Below are 25,420 nucleotides of genomic sequence, written 5' to 3' on the forward strand. Positions count from 1 at the left end.
TTTTACAAATCCCATACTAAATGGCATATAACACAAACATGTGTTGCAGTTGCCATTCCAACAGATGGTGCATCACAAGCATTAACACTGCTTTTATAAATTACAAACCAAATGGCATTTAACAGAGACATAAGCACTGCAAATGTCATTCCAAAAGATGGTGCATCACAAACATTTTAATAATTAGATTAGATTAGATTGAATTATCCCCAAGGGGAAATTTAAATTTTACAGAAGCTTTCCCCAAAAAATAAATAAATACACTTAAAACAACATCGCCCTCCAAACACATCCAAAAACATCTGGCACTGCTTTACGAATCACATAAAAAATGGGATTTAACACAGACATGTTGCATTTGTCATTCCAATAGATAGTGCATTACAAACATTATCACTGTTTTTACAAATCCCATAACAAATGGCATATAACAGAAACATATACATTGCATTTGTCATTCCAACAAATAGCACATCACAAACATTAGTACTACTTTTAAAAATCCCATACTGAATGGCATAAAACAGAGACATAAGCATTGCATTTGTTATTCTAACAGATGGCGCATCACAAACATTAGTACTATTGTTATAAATCCCATACTGAATGGCAAATAACAGAGACATAAGAATTGCTTTTGTTATTCTGACAGATGGCACATCACAAACATTAGTACTGCTGTTATAAATCCCATACTGAATGGCATATAACAGAGACATAAGCATTGCATTTGTCATTCTAACAGATGGTGCATCACAAGCATTAGTACTGCTGTTATAAATCCCATACTGAATGGCATATAACAAAGACATAAGCATTGCATTTGTTATTCTGACAGATGGCACATCACAAACATTAGTACTGCTGTTTTATTTTTCTAAAAAAAAATTTTTTTAAATTTTTTATTGAGGATTTGTTCTGTTCTGTGTATTGTATTGTATTGACCCCCTTCTTTTGACACCCACTGCACGCCCAACCTACCTGGAAAGGGGTCTCTCTTTGAACTGCCTTTCCCAAGGTTTCTTCCATTTTTCCCTACTAGGTTTTTTTGGGAGTTTTTCCTTGTCTTAGAGAGTCAAGGCTGGGGGCTGTCAAGAGGCAGGGCCTGTTAAAGCCCATTGCGACACTTCCTGTATGATTTCGGGCTATACAAAAATAAACTGTATTGTATTGTATTGTTATAAATCCCATACTGAATGACATATAACAGAGACATAAGAATTGCATTTGTCATTCTGACAGATGGCGCATCACAAGCATTAGTACTGCTGTTATAAATCCCATACTGAATGGCATTTAACAGACACATATTCTTTGCATTTGTCATTCCAACTGATGGCACATCAGAAATATTAACAGTGCTTTTACAAATCCCATACCAAATGGTATATACAGTAACTGAGACACTGGCATTACATGGTGCACTGTGAACGTTAACGCTGAGGTCCATGACAATTATTTCGATTTCAAACCCTCTTAGATGGGTAGCACAGCTATTGAACCTTTCTGAAAACATGTTTGTGTTATTGGTTAGTAAGGTACGTTGAAGGGCAAAAATGTCCCAGTCAGTCATTTAAAATGAAATCTACAGCACAGTAAAGTGTGGAGAAAGTGAAGGGGTCTGAATACTTTCTCACTCCTCTGTAGATGAGGCTCCATTTTACAGCATGGTCAGTAATGCTTCTCTCCGATGTTATACACTAACATTTATTAAGTAAAAAATTTATTTCAATTCCGACTCTGGATTTTTACCCACGTTTGAATTTATATTTAGAAACTAATAGCAAGCAGAAATAATATTCAGAAATTTACAAAAAAAAAAGAAGCCATTTCCTCCTAGTATACATCAAGTATCCGCGTATCAGCAACCCAATTGATTTTACCGTCCTAGCAAGTGTCTCTGCGACGTCTCAGAATGAAAGAGAAGAATGGCCACCTTTAGTAGCACTCTCTGGGATTTCCTACAATTTTTTGATGGATTCAGAAAAGGAAATTCAAGCAAATGCATGCGGCCTGCATAACCCGAGTCATTAGTATTCTGAAGATATTCACTGAGGTATTAATGGAATCATGAAGAAGAGGCAAAATCAACAGAAGGAGAAGCGGCGCAACTGAACCCAGAAGACCATATAAGAAGCAGAAAAGACAGGATTGGGAATTGCATTTTGCTGCAAGTGGATTTTTTATTATTATGCAAGTCATAGAATATGAAGTAAGTAAAGTGAAAGGATTTACTATCAAGCACATCAGCGGCCAGAAGTGTATTTTGTAGAAATATGGCTAATGGAGGCAGCACACTTCACCACCACGTTGGCACAGATGAGGCTGCTTGCTGTGTGAAGGACAATCCATCAGTCTGATCCTCTGTAAGTTTTGTGGAGGGGAAGCCCAAATTTATCGTGAAAGCTTGAGGGGTTCAAGGCTGAGGGAGCGGATATACTTGACGCTACGTGACGCGTACGCTTGTGGACTGACTGTACTTGCACATGAACGTGATGTAAATCTGGAGGACTCCACCAGGTGGCAGTGTGAGGTGCAATAAAGAACAGAAGATGGTATGTGAGACCGTTTAAATGTATCGCGTCACTACGATGGGCCAATATGCGACGCTGGCACTGCCTATGCGAGAAATGGATGAAGAAAATCACCGTGAATACTTTCACATGTCAGCATTTAAGTCTGATGATTTGCTTCACCACATTGAACCAACCGTTCATCAAACATCGAAGCACCCACATTGATCCTGTTGGAGCTGCAATGCGGGTTGCTGTCGCACAGCGTTATCCCCACTTCTTTTCTCAAACATTTTCTGCTTTGCACAGATGTTTCTGTCTCAGATTCACTTCCATTTCGTCTTCCTCCTTTCCACATCCACATTCAAAGAGCTGGCGATTCGATGCCAGCTGTTCTGACGGGCATGTCTGTCACTATGGGGATGTTGATAGAAGGGCCCCGAGTTGCCTCGAAAGCTTGCATATTGTAATCTTTTTAGTTTTGCCAATAAAAGGGGTCATTTTGCTTGACTTCTCACTTCCTTCATAAACTCAGACTCTTTAAAGTGGACAAGGCCCACCGATGGAGCTCTCCGTTTAGCTCTACGTGAGGGAACGCGGGTTCGCAGCTCACCAAGTCAAGTCAAGTTAGGGAGCATGCACTGGTACAGCGCGTTGCCGCGCCCACTACATGACAAAACAAAACGGTTGGCAACCCCCCAGGCAAAAATGCGGTACAGTCCCACCCTCCGGAAATGACCCTCTATCTGCCACAGCTAGGTGTTACACGGGTGACACCTTGGACTGGTCCAGCCACTCGGGTCCCCAACAATGAGGATCTTACGAGCCGGATCACCCTCTGGGAAATGCGCCACACGGCCATAGTGCCATAACTGACGCTCCCTCACAATGCAGGTCATGTGCCTCATTCGGGACAAAGTCAGACCAGTGGTACCCAAGGATTCTCCAAAGAGACACACATGAAGGAGTCCAGTCTTCGTCTCAGGTCACTGGATAGCGTCCATGTCTCACAACCGTATAGCAAGACAGGAAGCACCAGGACTCTAAAGACTTGGACCTTTGTGCTTTTGCAGAGATATCGGGGGCGCCACACACCCCTTTCCAGCGACCTCATGACCACCCGTGCTCTCCCAATCCGTCTACTGACTTCATAGGAAGAGTCACCAGAGTCACATGAATGTCACCACATTGTAAACTTTCACACCGAGATGTTTTGTGGTTCAAGTCCACAGCAGTTCACCAGTCACAAGGAGTGCCAGTCCAAAAACATTCCTAGAGAGGGCACCAGTCATGGCAGGGTCCGTTTATCCATCCCAGGAACTAGCAGCCCCCCTAACCAGTGTATTTAATTGTGGCACGTGAGAGAAAAACCCACCCTAACCAGTCAGTCTTTGAAGGCACATGAGAGTAAAGCCCACCCTAACCAGTCTGTCGTTGAAGGCATGTGATAGTAAAGCCCACCCTAACCAGTTTGTCTTTGGGTCAACTGAGAGTAAAGCCCACCCTAACCAGTCTGTCTTTGAAGGCATGTGATAGTAAAGCCCACCCTAACCAGTCTGTCTTTGGGTCAACTGAGAGTAAAGCCCACCCAAACCAGTCTGTCTTTGAGACACATGAGAGTAAAGCCCACCCTAACCAGTTTGTCTTTGAAGGCATGTGATAGTAAAGCCCACCCTAACCAGTCTGTCTTTGGGTCAACTGAGAGTAAAGCCCACCCAAACCAGTCTGTCTTTGAAGGCACATGAGAGTAAAGAGTGAAGCCCACCCAAACCAGTCTGTCGTTGAAGGCATGTGATAGTAAAGCCCACCCTAACCAGTCTGTCTTTGAAGGCACATGAGAGTAAAGAGTGAAGCCCACCCAAACCAGTCTGTCTTTGAGACACATGAGAGTAAAGCCCACCCAAACCAGTCTGTCGTTGAAGGTATGTGATAGTAAAGCCCACCCTAAGCAGTCTGTCTTTGGGTCAACTGAGAGTAAAGCCCACCCAAACCAGTCTGTCCTTGATACACATGAGAGTAAAGCCCACCCAAACCAGTCTGTCGTTGAAGGTATGTGATAGTAAAGCCCACCCAAACCAGTCTGTCTTTGGGTCAACTGAGAGTAAAGCCCATCCAAACCAGTCTGTCTTTGAGACACATGAGAGTAAAGCCCACCCTAACCAGTCTGTCGTTGAAGGCATGTGATAGTAAAGCCCACCCTAACCAGTCTGTCTTTGGGTCAACTGAGAGTAAAGCCCACCCAAACCAGTCTGTCTTTGGGTCAACTGAGAGTAAAGCCCACCCAAACCAGTCTGTCTTTGAAGGCATGTGATAGTAAAGCCCACCCTAACCAGTCTGTCTTTGGGTCAACTGAGATTAAAGCCCACCCAAACCAGTTTGTCTTTGAGACACATGAGAGTAAAGCCCACCCTAACCAGTCTGTCTTTGGGTCAACTGAGAGTAAAGCCCACCCAAACCAGTTTGTCTTTGAGACACATGAGAGTAAAGCCCACCCTATCCAGTCTGTCGTTGAAGGCATGTGATAGTAAAGCCCACCCTAACCAGTCTGTCTTTGGGTCAACTGAGAGTAAAGCCCACCCAAACCAGTTTGTCTTTGAGACACATGAGAGTAAAGCCCACCCTAACCAGTCTGTCTTTGAAGGCATGTGATAGTAAAGCCCACAAAGACTCGAGGAGGTCATGCCAGCTCACACAGGGACAATGAGCTGGCGCTGCACTCCAACCCAGGATGTCAGACCCACGAGGCAGCAGTAGTATCAGCCCCTGTGCCCACCACGCCGTCCACAGGATGTTATGCTACCCCTCATTTTACTTTGGACTGTTTCGTTGTGATTATTTTTCTTAATGTCTGCATGTATGGGTGTGTTGTTTTTTTAAATCTCTGGCTGAAGTTCATTGTTAATAAACGACACCAAGAAATTTGTATTTACAGGTGATATTTCATTCTAATGGATGGCCTTATGTGTTGCCACACACACAAGCCCAGGGGTGCAATTAAGGTATCACCAGATATCTGTTCTTGCATCTGAATTGCATTAATATTGAAAATGATGTTTGAGTCTTAAGGCATCCCTTCTTAGACAATCTGTAATTGATTTAGTCTGCCGCTACATCCGAGCCCCAGAGAAAAAACATTTGGCTTCCAAGAGGGTTTCTTGCAACTTTACGCGGGATGAGTAATTCAATTAGATGGTCTTGTTTAAGCTAATGAATCACTCTCAAGGAGGCCCAAATTGAAGCTGCTGCGAAAAATGAGAACCAACAGCTCCGCATTCACGATGGGAAGATTTTCTGAATAAACTTTAAACCGGGAGAAAATGAATTAGGACCGCAGAGGGTCCATGTGTGGATTCGTCAGTTTCAGTTTTGATTTGACTGAGAGTGGTGAGCACATTTACCTTGTGAATCCAGTGTGGAGTTTGCATGTTCTTCCTGTCTCCATTGGGGGTTGGGGGGAATGGGTAATCAAAAGGGACTGTATTATAGATAGATATATATGAAAGGCACTATATGATTGATAGATAGATAGATGGATGGATAAATAAGTAATCAAAAGGCAATATTACAGATAGATAGATAAAGTAATAATAGTAATAATAGAGTAATAAAAAAGTAGTAATAAAGTCTTGCAGAACAACAACCAGGCAGTTGCCATGGGTGATGTACCACCTCTGCATGCCCCGCCCCATTCCATTCCTGCATCCATCCATTGGATTATTATGACTCAGGCGGGGCCGAGAGTGGCAGGCTTTTCAGCAGCTCTGTGTACGACTTTATTTTTCTACTTTTATTTTTCTCTTTGGGCGGCACGGTGGCGCAGTGGGTAGCGCTGCTGCCTCGCAGTTGGGAGATCTGGGGACCCGGGTTCGCTTCCCGGGTCCTCCCTGCGTGGAGTTTGCATGTTCTCCCCGTGTCTGCGTGGGTTTCCTCCGGGCGCTCCGGTTTCCTCCCACAGTCCAAAGACATGCAGGTTAGGTGGATTGGTGATTCTAAATTGGCCCTAGTGTGTGCTTGGTGTGTGGGTGTGTTTGTGTGTGTCCTGCGGTGGGTTGGCACCCTGCCCAGGATTGGTTCCCTGCCTTGTGCCCTGTGTTGGCTGGGATTGGCTCCAGCAGACCCCCGTGACCCTGTGTTCGGATTCAGCGGGTTGGAAAATGGATGGATGGATTTTTCTCTTTTTTATTGATCACCCCTATCACTTTATTTTATGTGGATTCTTTCCCTGGACACACTTACTTTTACAACGTGGGCATGGATTTTTGTGAATTTCCCCTTGGGATTAATAAAGTATCTATCTATCTATCTATCTATCTATCTATCTATCTATCTATCTATCTATCTATCTATCTATTATACAGTGCCTTTCACATCTATCTATCTATCTATCTATCTATCTATCTATCTATCTATCTATCTATCTATCTATCTATCTATCTATCTATTATATAGTGCCTTTCACATCTATCTATCTATCTATCTATCTATCTATCTATCTATCTATCTATCTATCTATCTATCTATCTATCTATCTATCTATCTATCTATCTATTATACAGTGCCTTTCACATCTATCTATCTATCTATCTATCTATCTATCTATCTATCTATCTATCTATCTATCTATCTATCTATCTATCTATCTATCTATCTATCTATCTATCTATCTATCTATCTATCTATTATCCAACCCGCTTTATCCTAACTACAAGGTCATGGGGGTCTGCTGGAGCCAATCCCAGCCAACACACGGCGCACACACACACACCAAGCACACACTACGGACAATTTAGAATCACAATGATAGATAGATAGATAGATAGATAGATAGATAGATAGATAGATAGATAGATAGATAGATAGATAGATAGATAGATAGATAGATAGATAGATAGATAGATAGATCTTTATTGTCATTGTCACTTTTACAAAGGAACAACAAAATTGAAGGTGCAGTCGACTCAGTGTGAGGAATAAGAGTTAAAACGACAAGAAGAGAGAAAATAATAACAAACCGAATAGTAATAAAAGTACTTTACAAAATATACAAATTGCACTTGTTGACCTAAGGTCTATATTGCACATTGGGAGAATGATACGGAGCAGTTTTATTCTAAGTTCAGGGCCATGATTGCTTTTGCATAAAAGCTGTTTTTAAGGTGGTTTCTCCTAGTTTTCATTGCTGTGTATCTCTTGCCCAATGGCAAAAGCTGGAAGAGGCCATGACCGGGATGTGATGAGTCCTGTGAAATGTCTACTGCTTTTCTGTGGCATCGGGATGTGTAGATTTGTTCCAGAGTGGGGAGGGTACAACCAATTGTTCTCTCCGCTGTCCTGATGACCCTGTGGAGCTCTTTCCTAGCTGCCGTACCACACACACAGTCCGTACGTGAGCACACTCTCGATGGAACAGTAATAAAAAGCAAGGAGCAGATTTTTGGGGAGATGCTTCTTTCTTAGAATTCTCAGAATACACAGTCTCTGCTGCGCCTTCTTTAGCAGCTCCTTGGTGTTGGAGCTCCAGGTCAGGTCATCCTCCAGCTCAATGCCCAGAAACCTGAACACCGGGACCCTCTCCACACAGGCCCCGCCAATGATGAGTGGCTGGATGTCAGTTTTGTTTTTTCTAAAGTCAATAACAAGCTCCTTCGTTTTTTTGATGTGAGGAGCAGGTTATTGACTGTGCACCACACTGACAGCTGCTCCACCTTGTCCTTGTATGCCAGCTCACCCTCCTTGCCCGAGATGAGTCCGACCTCCGTCGTGTCATCCGCAAACTTTATAATCTTGTTGCTATGGTGAGTGGGGACACAGTCATATGTGTAGAGGGTGTAGAGGAGCGGGCTAAGCACACATCTGTGTGGCATCCCGGTGTTGAGGCTGAGAGCAGTGGATGTGTGGAGACCCAGCCTGACCCTCTGGGAGTGAGCAGACAAGAAGTCCAGTATCCAACTGCAGGTGAGTGATGGAAGTCCCAGATCTGCCAGTTTGGACACCAGTCGTTGTGGGAGGATGGTGTTAAACGCCGAGCTGAAGTCTAGAAAGAGCAGTCTTGAGTAACTCCCCTGCTGCTCCAGGTGGGTCTGGGCAGCATGAAGGGCTGTGGCCACAGCATCCTCCATGGATCTCTTTGCTTTGTAAGCAAATTGAAATGTGTCCAGGTCTGCAGGCAGGCAGGCGATGACATGACTCCGCACCAGTTTCTCAAAGCACTTCATGATGACAGATGTGAGTGCCACTGGGTGGAAATCATTCAGACTGTTCGTGATGGATTTTTTCGGCAGTGCAACAATGATTGAGGACTTGAGGCAGGATGGGACAGTGGCCTGGGACAGGAACTGGTTGAAAATCCTAGTGAAGATTCCGGCCAGTTGATCTGCACAGTCTTTCAGCACCCGTCCAGCCACACCGTCGGGTCCTGCAGCTTTCCTCGGGTTCACCTTCCTCATCACCCGCCTCACCTCACACTCTTCCACTGTGAGTATATTGCTGTTGTGAACAGGCTGCTGTGATGGAGCTGCTGTTGGTGTCGCCTCAAAGCAGGCAAAGAAGATGGGGTAGATAGATAGATAGATAGATAGATAGATAGATAGATAGATAGATAGATAGATAGATAGATAGATAGATAGATAGATAGATAGATAGATAGATAGATAGATAGATAGATAGATATGAAAGGCACTATATAATTGATAGATAGGTAGATAGATGGATAAAGAGATGAGTAATCAAAATGCACTATATTACAGATATAATACTGCTGCATATCGATGGCTCAAGTGTGGAGATCGTCAAGGGTATCAAATTCCTTGGTGTTCACATAGCGGAGAACCTCACCTGGTCCCTCAACACCAGCTCCACAGGCAAGAAAGCCCAGCAGTGTCTTTACTGTGATGGATGAGGAAGGTCCACCTCCCATCACCCACACTCACCTATCTATTATATAGGGCCTTTTACATCTATCTGCCCATCTATGTATCTATCAATTATATACTGTTTTTCATATCTATCTATCTATCTATCTATCTATCTATCTATCTATCTATCTATCTATCTATCTATCTATCTATCTATCTATCTATCTATCTATCTATCTATCATATAGTGCCTTTTGATTTTTCATCTATCTATCTATCTATCTATCTATCTATCTATCTATCTATCTATCTATCTATCTATCTATCATATAGTGCCTTTTGATTTTTCATCTATCTATCTATCTATCTATCTATCTATCTATCTATCTATCTATCTATCTATCTATCTATCTATCTATCTATCTATCTATCTATCTATCTATCTATCTATCTATCTATCTATCTAAATGAAAGAAAAAAGAGAATAATGAAATTAAGCTTGTTACGTTAATTTATTTAAGTTTTTTGATTCAGTTCTTAAGTTGTTTCCTCAGTTTTATCATTAAGTCAGGATGGGTTCGGTTTTCCACAGGATTCTTGCTTTTGCGTTTTTCCCATACTTCCAAATATCAATAATAATACTTTATATACTTTGGTTTCCTTTTGAAAGGAGTGCCTATCCAGTCCCTGCTTCAATGGTGGCAAATGTTACAATCTCGTCAACAAATACGCCTGCTTCTGTCCGGATGGGTACACTGGAAAAAACTGTGAAGTGGACGTAGATGTTTGCCTCAAGGAGACGCCAGCATTTCGTCTCTGTTTAAATGAAGGAACCTGTGTGGATGGCCCAGGATCATCGTTCTACTGCAGGTTTGAGCAAATTCAAATTATTGTCATTGTGGTTAGATGAACTATGATTAGGTATTTAAGACGGATTAGAAAAATGAACGGAACAACTTTGGATTTTACCTGATAACTTTTATGGAGATTAACATCCATAGTGACGCAGTCCAATGTTCTTCTTTAAATGTTATTTTGTCACATTGGTGAATTCAGTGTGGCCGCCTGCAGGGGGTGCTCCGGCTCCCAAAAACCTGACACAGACAGACACACAAGGCACAAGTCCAGCATAGTACACAAGTGTTTTATTTGTGGGAAACGCTTTCCCTGTTGTTTGCCACAGCACCAACACCAATACAAATAAAAGACAGGGATGAACCCTACAGCACTTTGTCTTCTTTTCTTTCTCTCTCTCTCCTCCTCCTTCCTCCTCCCGTCTCTGCGACAGCTGGCTCCTTTTATGGAGTAATTCCGGTGGCCCATTAGCGTGGTTCGGAAGCATGTCCAAGTGAGGTGGGAGCCCGACGTGAAGTAGGGCTCAGGAGTCCTTGCAGCACCCCCTGGTGGCACCCCTCGGAACTCAACAGGCCTGAGCCACCAAACTCCAATTCCCAACGTGCCCTGTAGGAATCCGAGGTGTCGTAACAACCCAGTGGTGCTGCCACCTAGCAATCTAAGGGGGGTTCATACCCTGAGGATGCTTTCTCCCCCTGTTGTCCACCTGCCGTCCGCCACAACAGACACTTTATGGATTTTGAAGACTATCTTACTGTGAAATCTTTACAGACATAAACTCTCCACAGCTCTCATCAAAAAAGACCACTAGAGAACAGAGCCCTTCTTCATGGCCACATTCACGTTATAATCCCGTGCTGTATGAGGAGAGCTATATAATGATTTGGACTGATTTTATGTTTCTACTAATTGTTCTGAACTTTTCTCAAGACTTTTTATTTTACGTTACAGTTTTTCTGGGGGTCACTGATTCCATTTTTGATATTTGTTTTTGGTCTTGAAGTTTTTCTAATTTAGTTGCAAAGTATTCAGATTTTGTTTTTTCCTGGGTGCCTCCATCTTATAGGGTGTTTATACACTGCTCTCTAGGGTACATGCCACCGAGGGATGACCGCTGAATATGACCTTTGCATGCGATAAGAGAGGTTTGTGGCATTCCATATACATAAATTGAGAGACCTGGAGAGTGCAGGTGCCGATGCTGGCACAAATGTGAGTCTGCATATGCCACTCCAAGGTGGAATGGGGTGCTTTGCCAATGGCGTATTCATGTATGAATGCGAGAAGGTCGTTCACACCTCAGAGTAGTGGAGGACAGCACCTGCATCTTATCAGGGAGCCTGCATGGCACAGAGGGGAGAGCACATCAAAAAGAAAAGATCGAGAAAGAGGCAGGATGGAGATGAGCCCGTGTCGTGAGGAGTGGAGGCAGGTGGTCTGCAGTATGGGCTGGACAAGGGGCGCTCCTAAGAGTAGAGGCAACCATGTCATTTAGTGTCCACCCGTTGACGATGACAAACTGGCTGAGGGAGACGTGAGTGGGACTCACCAGGGAGTCCTACGGGTGGGAACTTGAACCAGGGAGTAACTGGATGACTGCACCTGTCATCGGGCATCTCCTTTTGCTGCAGGGTCTTAATGGGATAAGCATGAGGAGATGCCAGGATTTAGAACGAGGCATTCAGGCTCACGTCTGTTTCAAGAAGAAGAAACCTGCCTGGGATTTTAACCATGTTTTATTGGGTAGTTATCGTTTGATCATTTTATTAGATTTTAACATTCATGTTCCTCTTTGATTTTATGGATCATTTTTTATTGGAGATCTTTTTGATGCGGGCGGCATGGTGGCGCAGTGGGTAGCGCTGCTGCCTCGCAGTTGGGAGACCTGGGGACCCGGGTTCACCTCCCGGGTCCTCCCTGCGTGGAGTTTGCATGTTCTCCCCGTGTCTGCGTGGGTTTCCTCCGGGCGCTCCGGTTTCCTCCCATAGTCCAAAGACATGCAGGTTAGGTGGATTGGCAATTCTAAATTGGCCCTAGTGTGTGCTTGGTGTGTGGGTGTGTTTGTGTGTGTCCTGTGGTGGGTTGGCACCCTGCCCGGGATTGGTTCCTGCCTTGTGCCCTGTGTTGGCTGGGATTGGCTCCAGCAGACCCCCGTGACCCTGTGTTTGGATTCAGCGGGTTGGAAAATGGATGGATGGATCTTTTTGATGCACAACACTCTGGACAGTTTTGTTTGGTTTTAAATAAAAGCACTTCAGTCACTTTGCACCAACCCCTATCCTAACTGTGTGTGTGTTCTCGTTTGCTTGGCTCATCCTCGGGTACATTATTGACAGTTGGGTCAAATGGGTCCCAGAATCAACTAGGGAGTGTGGAGACGACGCGGACCATCACACTATGATGTCATCAGGTCAGCACCACTCACTTCCTGTTCATCAGAGACTGTGGATTCCACTAAAGACGTTTTTCGTGCATTTGCTTCATTACATACTGGAACAATTAGCAATCCCTTGCCTTGTGTTGAAGGTAATGAAATACGTAACTAGTCAAAGTAGTCCGAGTGCTTCTTTAATTTCTATTCTGCCTTTTCTCCTCTCTGCATCCCTATCCCCCGCTTTAAACCAGACACAGCACCTTCATCTTCATCTTAGCATTTTGGCTTCATTGTTTGGTTTAATTAACTTCCTGGTGTTGACTTTGGCTCACTTTTTAAAGTGTGTTTCATTTTCTGGTTCCAAATCAAATCCAAACTGACTCCTGGTCTAACTAGGCTGGGCACTCATAAGTAAATCCTACGTAGTAGGACGTAAGTGTAATAATAGCTGTTATTGATATTGCACTTGTTTGTTTAGATTAAAGATTTATATTTTCACGTACACTGCAAGAACATAGTGAAATAAATACTGTGAATAAGTAAGAATAGTGGAAGATTAATAAGTAAATAAATAAGTAAAGAGCATATATAAATGAATAAATACAGTACAATCTACCTGTCTGTTTATCTCTGTGTCCAACCATTTTCTATGTCTCTGTCATTCCCAGAGTTGGTGCATCACAAACATTAACACTGCTTTTACAAATCCCATACCAAATGGCATATAACAAAGACAAAGTCATTGCATTTGTCATTCCAACAGATGGCACATCACAAGCATTAGTACTAATGCATTTCATTACTGCAAATGTTTGCCATGCGCCTTCTGTTGGAATGATAAATGCAACATATTTTATTACTATGTGTATTACAAAATACATTTAATAGTTGGTGCAGTGCAAACATTAATGCTGAGGTCTACGTTGATTATTTAGATGGGTAGCACAGTTTGTTACACTCAAACCAGCAGGTGAGTACAGTACACAGTGTAGTGAGGCTCCGGTAATGCTTTCCAGGAGGCCGAAGTGCAGGCTGGCTGTCATCAGACATGGTGGATTCAAATAGATGGTATGAAGCTCTAATTTTAGAAGGTGTAAGGACAGTCCTTTGGAGTTTGCGGTGATGTCAAGTCAGGTTATTAAACCACTCTGGGATGCATCTGGTCAGGATAATTTGAATAGTGCAGCGGTAGAAGTTCACTTGAGTTTTGTATCTGTGTATCATAAATATAGATAGACAGGAGAAGCACTATAAGATAGAGAGATAGACAGATAAAGAGATGTTAAAGGCGCTATATAATAGATAGATGTTAAAGGCTCTTTAATAGATAGACAGGTAGATAGAGAGATGTTAAAGGCACTATATAATAGATAGATAGAGAAACAATACTTAAGCTCAAGAAATATTATAACAGGCAAACAAAAACAATAATAATAATTCTTTAATAATTCTTTGCATTTATATAGCGCTTTTCTCACTACTCAAAGCGCTCAGCAATTGCAGGTTAAGGGCCTTGCTCAAGGGCCCAACAGAGCAGAGTCCCTATTGGCATTTACGGGATTCGAACCGGCAACCTTCTGATTGCCAGTGCAGATCTCTAGCCTCAGAGCCACCACTCCCCTCAAATACACACAAAACTTCTCCTTTGGCTGATAGAGTGCAGTCAAACTGAGGCATCATACAGGTGTATTGTCGTTGGTATGAAGGAGCCCCCGTAGTGTTTCTTGACACACTTCTTTTGTATAATTCATTGGTTTAAACTCCTCAGCGCGTCTGTGTAACAGACAGGATGTGCAGCGTTGTTCATAATGGCCGTCAACTTGCTCTTCATTCTCTGCTCCACTACCACCTCCAGCGGGTCCAGAAGGCGTCCCATAACTGAGTCCGCCCTTTTAATCGGCCTTTTGATTCGGTGGGCCCTCTCTGGAAGTGATGTTACTGGCCCAGCACACCGCACTGGGGGGGTCACAGACTTGTAGAAGATGCGAAGGATGTCATGTCCCAAGAACTAGAGAGTCTGCTCTGCCATTTCTTCTGTATGCTCTTCTGTATTACGAGACCAGTCCAGCCTGTCAGTTTTTGATTTTTCATAAATTTGCACTTGTCATTATGGGTTATTGATTGTAGATTGAAGGGTAAAAATGGCAAATGTATCTGTTAAAGGTTAAATCTTAAACACACTAAAGTGTACAGAAAGTGCAGGGGCCTGAATACTTTCTGAATCCACTGTATGTATATGTAAGTTATAATTACTATACTTACAGCATGTTTTATATTTGTATATTATCAGTAGTACACTTAGAAAGATTGCTGTTCACAGCAAAATTATTCTTTACCTTCAATTATGATAAAATACACATTTTTTCCCCCAGGAGAAAAGTAAATTGTGGATGTAAAAAAGCTGCTAGTGCTGGTGGCAGTCGCGTCGTCTTCGGGAGCTCATTTGAAATCACAGTATGCCACGACGCAGATTACAATATACAAAATGTGTGTTGCCTTTGGTGTTTTTATCTCTGCTCAATTATTGGTAACTGGGATCATGGCATCCAAATGCCAATACAAATCTTTAACTCAGTTACAGTAATTTTGTTAAGATTGTATGAAGATGGTCTAATTCCTTAATTATATAGTTTTCTTCACCCGTGGAGAATTGGCTTATGTACAAAATGAAGAACATCTGGCTTTCATGTTTAGCTTTATCACGTTTCAGACCCTGAAGAACACGATGGAGGAAATTTAATTTATAGATTATCGCCGTTCTTCTTGGTGTCGCCTTCAGCCTGCTGTAAGGAACTCCAGCTGTCTGTGCAGTGGGCTGAAGGTGATGCATCACAGCCCAAGTTCTTTAAAGCAGCGTTGAAGTTTTAAATGCGGCTTTTATCACACTTCATGAAGTTAAGAAGTTGCACAAAGATTCCATGTTCTTTAGAAGCAAATCAAATTAATATAATAGTGACCCACATCAATCACACAGATATACATGATGGGATGATTGGCAGTTGCAGGGTTGCCCAGAATGAGTGGGGGGTTTGGCTGTGACTCGGCCCTGCGATGGACCGGTTGTGACGTTTCGGGTCAGCTCCACACTCCCTAGTGCATCCGGGAGCTTCTTCGGGGTAAATAAATTTAAACATTGCGTTTCACTTGCGCATCTCCTCGGTAGGGCGGCACGGTGGCGCAGTGGGTAGCACTGCTGCCTCGCAGTTGGGAGACCTGGGGACCTGGGTTCGCTTCCCGGGTCCTCCCTGCGTGGAGTTTGCATGTTCTCCCCGTGTCTGCGTGGGTTTCCTCCGGGCGCTCCGGTTTCCTCCCACAGTCCAAAGACATGCAGGTTAGGTGGATTGGCAATTCTAAATTGGCCCTAGTGTGTGCTTGGTGTGTGGGTGTGTCCCGCGGTGGGTTGGCACCCTGCCCAGGATTGGTTCCTGCCTTGTGCCCTGTGTTGGCTGGGATTGGCTCCAGCAGACCCCCATGACCCTGTGTTTGGATTCAGCGGGTTGGAAGATGGATGGATGGATGGATCTCCTCGGTATCTTCTCATACTTCAGCCTCTCTTGCAGGACGTGTACCCTCAGCGTTCCTCATACGCCTTTCCGTCTGTGTCTCAAAATCTTTTGACCGGCGCTGCCTCTCTTGATCGCATTTCCATTAAGCCTGCTTCATAGATTTTATGATTTGACATCCTTATTATTAGTACCTTAGGGAAAATTGTCTTTTTGCATGACTTTTGCAGGGGATCAGAGCATATTGTATGCGGGCCCTGGAGTAATTTTCAGGTTAAGGACCCAACGGGCAGTAGCAGGATTTGAACCAGCAACCTTCCAAATACCAGCACCGATCCTTAGCCACAGTTTATTGAGTGTAGATTGAGGGGCACAAATGGCCAGTTTATCTGTTCAGAATTAAATCTACAACACAATAAAGTGTGCAGAAAGTGCAGGGGTCTGAGGACTTTCTTAATCCACTGTACTGTATAATTTTGAAATGCCAATTAACCTAACACTAGCCACAATAATTAAATAATCAATTAATTATTCACCGCTGTAATAAATATCCATCCGTGCAATTTCCAACCCTCTTATTTCAGAATTAAATCAGCAACGTAATCAAGTATGCAGAAAGTGCAGGGGTCTGAAGACTTTCTGTATCCAGTGTATAACAGTCAGTCAGGCGCTCATTGTCTAACCTACTTGGTTTGGTCCCAGGGGTCTGCTGGAGCCTCTCCCAGCCAGCATAGGGCACAAGGCAGGTAATAAAACCCAGACTGGACTCCAGTCCATCACAGGGTGCCACTGTGTAACAATTTCTTCTAATATTTACAAATATAAAGCTTTGTAGTAAAGTATGCAATCCACCTAAATAAATGAACATGTGTCTGTATGTCCAATTGTTCTCCGTGTCTCTGTTATATGCCATTTGGCAGGGGACTCCTAAAAGCTGTGGTAATGTTTGTGATGTGCCATCTGTTGGAATGAAAGATGCAATGCTTTTTATTAATTCATGTGTTACAAAATTCATTCCAATAGGTGGTGCACTGCAAATGTTAACACTCAGTACGTCCAACAGAAGATAACTGCCAGACAGATAGAAATCCGCTTATAAAACTTAATAAAAGGACAGCTGTTTGTGTGTGTGTCATGTTCTGAACATACGTCATTCATTTTATTGGGAAGAAATCTTATGATGAGCACTGTTGGATGTGGCCAAAAGCTCTTCAAACTAAAAGAACAAGGCTGTGTTCCATGGTATGTAGGGCAGGTGTGTGTATATACCATGTATATATATATATATATTGTGATAAGAACGACACTTAGACATTCGTAAAGGTTGGAGGCAGTCACCCGTATAATGTCCTCTGGCTGCAAAAAGTCTTTTAGTAGAACAGAGCATCGTTTACTCGACTGAATCCAAAACAGAACTGATGAATACAAACAAATGGCGGCTTTAAAGGCCAGTGGAAGAAACGATGTCATCAGACGTGGGGGCCGGAAGTGACGTCATCAGAGGCGGGGCTGGGATTGGCAGTGATGTCATCCGGCACCTGTGGGATTTCCCGAGAATGGTCTGTAAGGGATTGAGAGAGACAGTTAGTGCACACCACCGCCCCCTGGTCGGTGGTGGAATTGCCATTATTCAAGTCCTTTGGTTGACTCCTATTCACACATGTGGGACAATATATGTATATATATATATACATATATGTGCGGCGATGGTGAAAGTAGCCAATCCAAGAGCGTTATTCATTTCTCCTTGCTGCTGATTGGCTGCTGCTCTGTGACGCATCTCCAGCAGATGCAGCCCAACATTCCCGTATCATAACAGTTTACTGCGTGTAGCTATCTCGAGTGTTTCGCTGAGCGTTCTCGTGTTTTTCGTTTTGTTCTTGTTAAAGCCCTAAGATGTCGCCCAAACATCTGGCACCTTCTAAGGCTTCTGGCAATGAACCGAAGCGCCAGATGGAGTTTAAGACACTCCAGGAGAAGGTTGAACTACTGGATTTGCTCCCGGAACTAAAAAGTTACACCGCAGTAGCCACCCGTGCAGTCATTATCTTCATTACATACCTTCATCGTACTGCACAGCTAAGTCATCATCATCATCATCTTCTTCAATCAAAATCATTCATTATTGGTGAGTACCCGTACATTTAACTGTATTTTTATTTAATTAAATTATTACGTGTTTACCCTACTCATACCAAAGAAAATGCGCTTGCATGAATTACAGTCCATATAGCGGTAACATCGGTATTTTACATTCTAGCACTGCGGGAGACACAGCAGTACAGTACTGTACAGTAGATGGGTTTACCTTTATATTCTTTTTTTAGGATAATGTATTAAGCCGAGTTTGATACATTACCCTAAAAAATAGAATGTAAAAAGAATGTAAAGTTAAACCATGCAGAGGACAGAAAGATATGGAAGAAGATGATCCGCTGTGGCAACCCCTAACGGGAGCAGCTGAAAGACGAACAAGATTAAGCTGAGTTTGAAATGAAATGAAACTCTTTTGGGGGCATATTTGGGGTTTAATCTGTAAAATTAGGCATTTATAGGCATGTTTTTGACCACATCCAAAATTTGCGGTGTTTCACAATTCGTGGGTGCTCTAGGAACGTAACCCCCACGAATTTCGGGGGTCGTCTGTATAGTTGTGAATTGAATAATTGATTAAACATTTATGGACTTCTATTACCCACTCATAATGTTACAGAGTACCGTAAACTTCTCATTCTCCCAATAACGGGCCACTGAGGTGTTCTGTAGCCAACTCTGCTCTAATTGCCGGCTGGATGGCTCCTCCATTTCTTGCCAGTTTCCACCAGGCGAGCCTCAGTTCCTCTGCGTGCCCTCACCGTATTGTATGATATTTTAACGTAAATGCTGTCCATTGCTTAGCAGGGATTCCTTCTGTCTTCCAGTGCTGGATACCTGTGGCAGTTCTGCGGCGTTTCCAGCTGCTGACATTCATTCCTTTTCGCCACAACATCCCAGTAAGGACTGAGAGAAACACGATGGACTCCAACAATGTGTCTTACCTGGTATTTCTCTGCTGTGTCCCTGCAATGACTACACTTCAAGCCTGACATTCTCAGTCTCGCACCTACTCACAAGATCACCTCACTTACTCTTTGTAAAGGATATTATGGTCTCCTGACCGTCAGGCTGTGGTTGCCACGGAAACCACGCTTTTCCAGAAGCCCGGTAGGTTCCTGTATCGTCTTCTAATGAGACAGTTAGGGACGTTTTATTGTCTTTAGCACAATCGAGCCTTTCTTTAAGTGAAGTGCCGCCAATAAGAACGAGGAAAGACCGCCGCTTATAATGAGAGAAACTGACAGCTAAACGGGCAGGAGTCCCCCATGGCAGAAGTTCTATTCCATATTTACACATCAACTGGTCAATTGTATTCTACAGCGGATTCAGACCCCTTCACTTTCTTCACATGTTATTATCTTGCAGCCTCATGGTAAAATCAGTTACATTCTCATCAATACCCCAGAATAGCTCATTAAAACAGGATTGTAGGACTTTTTTTGTAAATTTACTAAAAACAAAAAACTGAAGCATATTGACACAGGTAGTCAGACCCTTTAACTCAGTACTTCATTGAAGCCACAATTCCAGTCTTCTTGGGTCTAACACCAGAAGCATCCCACACCAGCAGTTATGAAGTTTCTGCCATTCTTCTCCAAGGTTCCTCTCAAGCTCTGTCAGGTTGGATTAAGATCTTCTGTGGCATGTGAAAAAGTTAGTGCACCCCACACAAATTCCTGACTTTTTCAACATATTGTCAGGCTTGGGTCACACAGTTGCACAGATTCATTTCAAGTTCATGTTCATGTTCAATCACTTTATTGTCATTGTGTAACACAACGAAATTACTTTTTGTGACAGCCCCGAGGTGCATTTAAAGAAAAGTCAAATAATTCCAAATATGTCATATACAGTGTTAAGTGATCAAGTAACCTGTTAATGAATAGTACATTACATATTCTACAGTACAGTGATCCCTCGCTATATCGCGCTTCGCCTTTCGCGGCTTCACTCTATCGCGGATTTTATATGTAAGCATATTTAAATATATATCGCGGATTTTTTGCTGGTTCGCGGATTTCTGCGGACAATGGGTCTTTTAATTTCTGGTACATGCTTCCTCAGTTGGTTTGCCCAATTGATTTCATACAAGGGACGCTATTGGCAGATGGCTGAGAAGAAACCCAACTTACTTTTCTCTCTCTCTTGCGCTGACTTTCTGTGATCCTGACGTAGGGGGATTGAGCAGGGGGGCTGTTCGCACACCTAGACGATACGGACGCTCGTCTAAAAATGCTGAAAGATTATCTTCACATTGCTACCTTCTGTGCAGCTGCTTCGTGAGGCGACATGCTGCACGGTGCTTCGCATACTTAAAAGCTCGAAGGGCACGTATTGATTTTTGCTTGTTTGTTTTTCTCTGTCTCTCTCTCTCTCTTTGTCTGTTCTGACGGAGGGGGTGTGAGCTGCCGCCTTCAACAGCTTTGTGCCGCAGTGCTTCGCATACTTAAAAGCCAAACAGCCCTATTGATTTGTTTGCTCTTCTTTCTGACATTCTGTGCTCCTGACGCGCACTCCTTTGAAGAGGAAGATATGTTTGCATTCTTTTAATTGTGAGACTGAACTGTCATCTCTGTCTTGTCATGGAGCACAGTTTAAACTTTTGAAAAAGAGACAAGTGTTTGTTTGCAGTGTTTGAATAACGTTCCTGTCTCTCTACAAACTCCTGTGTTTCTGCGCAAATCTGTGACCCAAGCATGACAATATAAAAATAACCATATAAACATATGGTTTCTACTTCGCGGATTTTCTTATTTCGCGGGTGGCTCTGGAAAGCAACCCCCGCGATGGAGGAGGGATTACTGTATATTGTATTACATTCAGTGGCGGGCCGTCAGGGCCTTCAAGGCCTTCTCTGCTGGCCTAAAAAAATATCTGAATCACAAACTGATGTTAATTATATTTTGTCCATGAATACTTATTAAATAATTCCAAATAGTCTGTCCGCTTCCTTTCATAGCTTTTCCGATGGCTGTGCTGCTTCCAGACATGTATTTTCGTATTAAAGCATTTAACCAATCACATTTCAGCCATCATTTGTTGCCAGGCAGGGTCAAAGTCAAAGAAGTCTGCCAGGAGGCCTTCACAATCCGTTCTGCAGGCTCTCTAACACAAAATAATTGTCGATTAAACCGTTGCTTCAACCAATCAGATTTTGAGTTGGTTTCACTAGGGCCCTCTAGCAGGTGTACGGCAACGTCACCGTATTCAGACCCGTTGATTGGATAGGATGGTGTAATATAAAAATCTGAATGAGAGCATCATGGGGCAGCTGTACACATTGGTATGTTTGGCGGTGAGCATTCCCGTGTCCACTGCTTCAGTCGAGCAGACATTTTCAGCCCTAAAGCGAATTAAAACTTATGCCAGAAATACAACAGGGCAGGTTCGACTTTCAGCATTAGCTTCGATGGCGATAGAAAGGGACTTCGTGATGGAACTGAAGCGCACGGATAATCTGTACGGCAGAGTAATTGAACTGTTTTTGAGGAAAGAGAGGAGGATGGATTTTGTTTACACATAATCCGAATTTTTGGTGAGTAAAATGTTGCGATTTTCCTAAATAATATTGCAAGTTTATGAGTTATTATTGATGTTTTTTATGTGTGTTGCGGGCTGTAGCTGCAGTAGAAAGGAACTTGTTCACCCCTGGTTTGTCTATTCAATAAAGGCATTTATTGTGGCTATAGGAGTTATCTATCTGCGATGCAACGGCTCTTTATACTGTATTTCTGCATATTAAGATGGTTTTTATAACCATAAATTAGTTTTTGAGGGGCGGGTTGACTCAGATGGAGCACTACTGAAGGCCTAGGTGTGAAATGCACGGTCCGCCACTGATTACATTAATATATTGCACATTACCAATATAGTTTATTGCACATGTTCAATTAAAAATGGTCTCAGATTGAGGAGATTCAGAGTTCAGAAAGTTTATGGCAGATGGGAAAAAGCTCTTTTTTAGTCTGTTTGTAGGTACACGGATTGACCTAAAGCGTCTGCCTGACGGGAGGAGTTCAAACAAAGAATTTTCAGGGTGAGTTTTGTCCTTGAGAATGTTTTTGGCCCTTCTCACACAGCGAGTCTTATATGAGAGTTCGAGTGATAGCAGTTCAGTCCCTATAATGGCCCCTGCTGTTTTTACGACCCGCTGCAGGGCTTCTTTAGCAGCCTTGGTGCAGCTATTGTACCTGCAGGCCATCATGCAGTTAGTTAAGATGCTCTCTATAGTGCATCTGTAGAAATTAACAAGCAGCTTCTGCTGGAGGTCAGCTCTCCTTAACTTCCTGAGAAAATAGAGGCGTTGTTGTGCTTTGCCGGTTATCGCCAAGTTGTTGCCAGTCCAGGACAGGTCCTCTGATATGGTGACTCCTAGAAACTTAAATCTGGAAACTCTCTCCACAGCATCTGCATTGATTGTTATCGTACTGTGATTGGTCTTTTTAGTGGTCCTAAAGTCCAGAATAACTTCTTTGGTCTTTTTGGTATTTAAGACCAGGTTGTTGGTGTTGCACCATGCTGTCAGATTCTGAACCTCTTCCCTATATGCAGCTTCACTGTTGTCTGTTACAAGACCAATGACAGTCGTATCATCCGCAAATTTAACAATAACGTTTGATTGGTGGATGGGTTGACAGTCATGGGTGAAGAGTGCATAGAGAAGGGAACTTAGTACACATCCTTGCGGCACACCAGTGCTCAGGGTTAGGGTGGAGGATGTGTGTTTGCCCATCCTGACAGACTGGGGGCGGTTGGTGAGAAAATCTAGTAACCAGTTGCATATGGACGGAGCAAGTCCTAGTGCATAGAGTTTTTTGGATCAGCTGGTTAGGTATGATGGTATCAAATGCAGAGCTGTGGTCAATGAACACATAGGCGTTGGGCTTTTCCAGGTGCGAGAGGGCAGCATGTATAGACACACAGATGGTGTCCTCAGCTGATCTGTTTGACCAATAGGCAAACTGGTGATTACCAGTCGTTCAAAGCACTTTGCGATGACAGGGGTGAGAGCAACTGGTCGATAAGTCATTAAGACAGGTTATCCTCGGTTTTTTGGGAACAGGTTTTCAAGAAACATAAACTTTATTCGTATACAGTGTGGTAGGCCAGCCCCCGGACACAGACAGACAGACACCAGAATGTCCAAAACACACACGTTTATTTTACAGACGGGCAGCACAATGCCTTAATCAGCCAAACTCAGTCCCTTCTCTCTTTCTCCAAATCCTCCTCTCCCCACAAGCTCCGTCCTCCTCTTCCCGACTCCGGCTGGCTAGTGGAGAAAGGCGGCCTCTTTTATAAGCACCTGGATGTGTTCCAGGTTCCCCTTGGCGATCTTCCGGCGGCACCTCCTAGTGTGACGGAAGTGCCGTATGAGCATCCGGAAACACTCCGGGTGTCCCTGGAATTCCTTCCATCAGCACTTCCGATCACACTCATCCAGGGCTCCACCATCCCGCGGGGGGCCCCCCCTGTGGTGACCACGAGCCCCAACAGAGTTGAGCTTCTATGCTCCGGCGCCCATACCAACCAGGGCGACTGCCCTCTCGTGGCCCAGGAGAGGTATAGTCCCTCTCCATGTCTTTCCAGGCGTCCCGGCTGGGCATGGCCCTCAGCCATCCGTCACAACAGCATAATAAAGCAGAGGATGTCTGGGGGGGAAAGAGAGATAAGGCAAAAAGACAAAGAGTAGGACAGCTGCTGTACAGGCTTTTAAATGTTCAAAGCGCTGTGTGAGATGCAGATCACATGGCACAGCAGCAGCAGCAGCAAGCCAGCAGCTGATCGAGCAAAGAGGAGGTAAGAAACGGTATTTGTTTCCCATTGTATCAACGTTTAAGAGGGAGTTTTGGAGGAGCGATCGCGTCTTCTAGGAGTGAGTTCAGCCTTCCTCTTCACAATATTTAAAGAATATTGAAGAATATTCTGGCAAAAGTGTGACGTGCATTCTTTCTCCGATGTAGAACCGTTGTCATCATCTGAGTTCACCTCACTTGACTTCTCACTCTATACAACTCTAAGCAACTGACACGCAGGTAAACAGACTTGAGCTGAGAAAACTGTGCGGCGGTGGGGGGATGTGATAGCAGGCTGCTTGCTGCTTATCGACACATTTACAAGACAAAAGACGCTAACGGAGAGATGTGAAGGGATATAAGATGGGCCGGATTTATGACTTTTTTCGTAGGCTCTGGTAATTCTAGTGTTAACCGTCCCCAGGGGTTTCTTGTGGGCCTACCACTTCCTCTTCTAACAGCTGTTGCTACCGCTGACAGGTCAGGTGATACACATCACAATCTGTGATGCAATATTTGCTACATAAGATGCACAGACATTTCCACCCACTTTTGGGGAAAAAAAGTGTGTCTTATGGAGTGAAAAATGCGGTAATATAATAAAATACAGGTATGGTCTTATATATAAACGTCTACGCGTGGAAGTGCATGTGTGTGTCTGTCCGGTCCGGAAGTGAGAGGTGGAGTCGGGCCAAGAGTTCCGCCTCCGAGGAAACAGAAAACTCGTTTAGCCACTAATAACACAAGCGAGGTGAGCACGTCGGCAAAACAAAACCTCAGAAGAAAGACAGAGTCGCTTAGTCGCTAACATCAGAAAAACGATATCCCGTTTACTTTTCCTCCCACCGCTAATACACAAGCGATGCCAGCACGTCAGCAAAACGAAACTTCCCAGGAGAGAGACGCCCAGAGTAGTTCCTTTCAATTACCTGACCTCTCTACATTTCAATTTGTTTTCTGACGATTTCAATAGTTTCTAGGACCCCAGGCTTTTTACAGCACGGGCTTACACAGCTAGTCTTTATATATCATATGCTACCGAGGCTGTCCGTTTGTCTGTCCAGGATTTTAAATCACCTGTGGCTCGCAAACCGTTTGACCAATTGACCTGAAATTTGGCACACATATACTATGTGACGTCTACTATCCGCTTTCAGGGTGATGATTGACCTCCAAGGTTATTCCTCTTTTTATTTTTATTTTTTTTATTGTAGAATCAACTCTCGGCAGCTTGCAGCAGGGCGGCCGTGTGGCGCATGTGTACGGGTGTGTTCTCATCCTCATCACATTCGCTGTCATTTCCCCTACCTCTTCATATCTTAAATCATTCTTGAGGCAGATCGAACACTTACGTGCCAGCTTATGTGAAAAATTAAGGAAAACGAACTAAGTACAGTGGACCCTTGACTTACGAACTCCATTCGTTCCC

The sequence above is a fragment of the Erpetoichthys calabaricus genome, chromosome 15, assembly GCF_900747795.2.
Source record: "Erpetoichthys calabaricus chromosome 15, fErpCal1.3, whole genome shotgun sequence".
NCBI classification, from domain to species: Eukaryota; Metazoa; Chordata; class Cladistia; order Polypteriformes; family Polypteridae; genus Erpetoichthys; species Erpetoichthys calabaricus.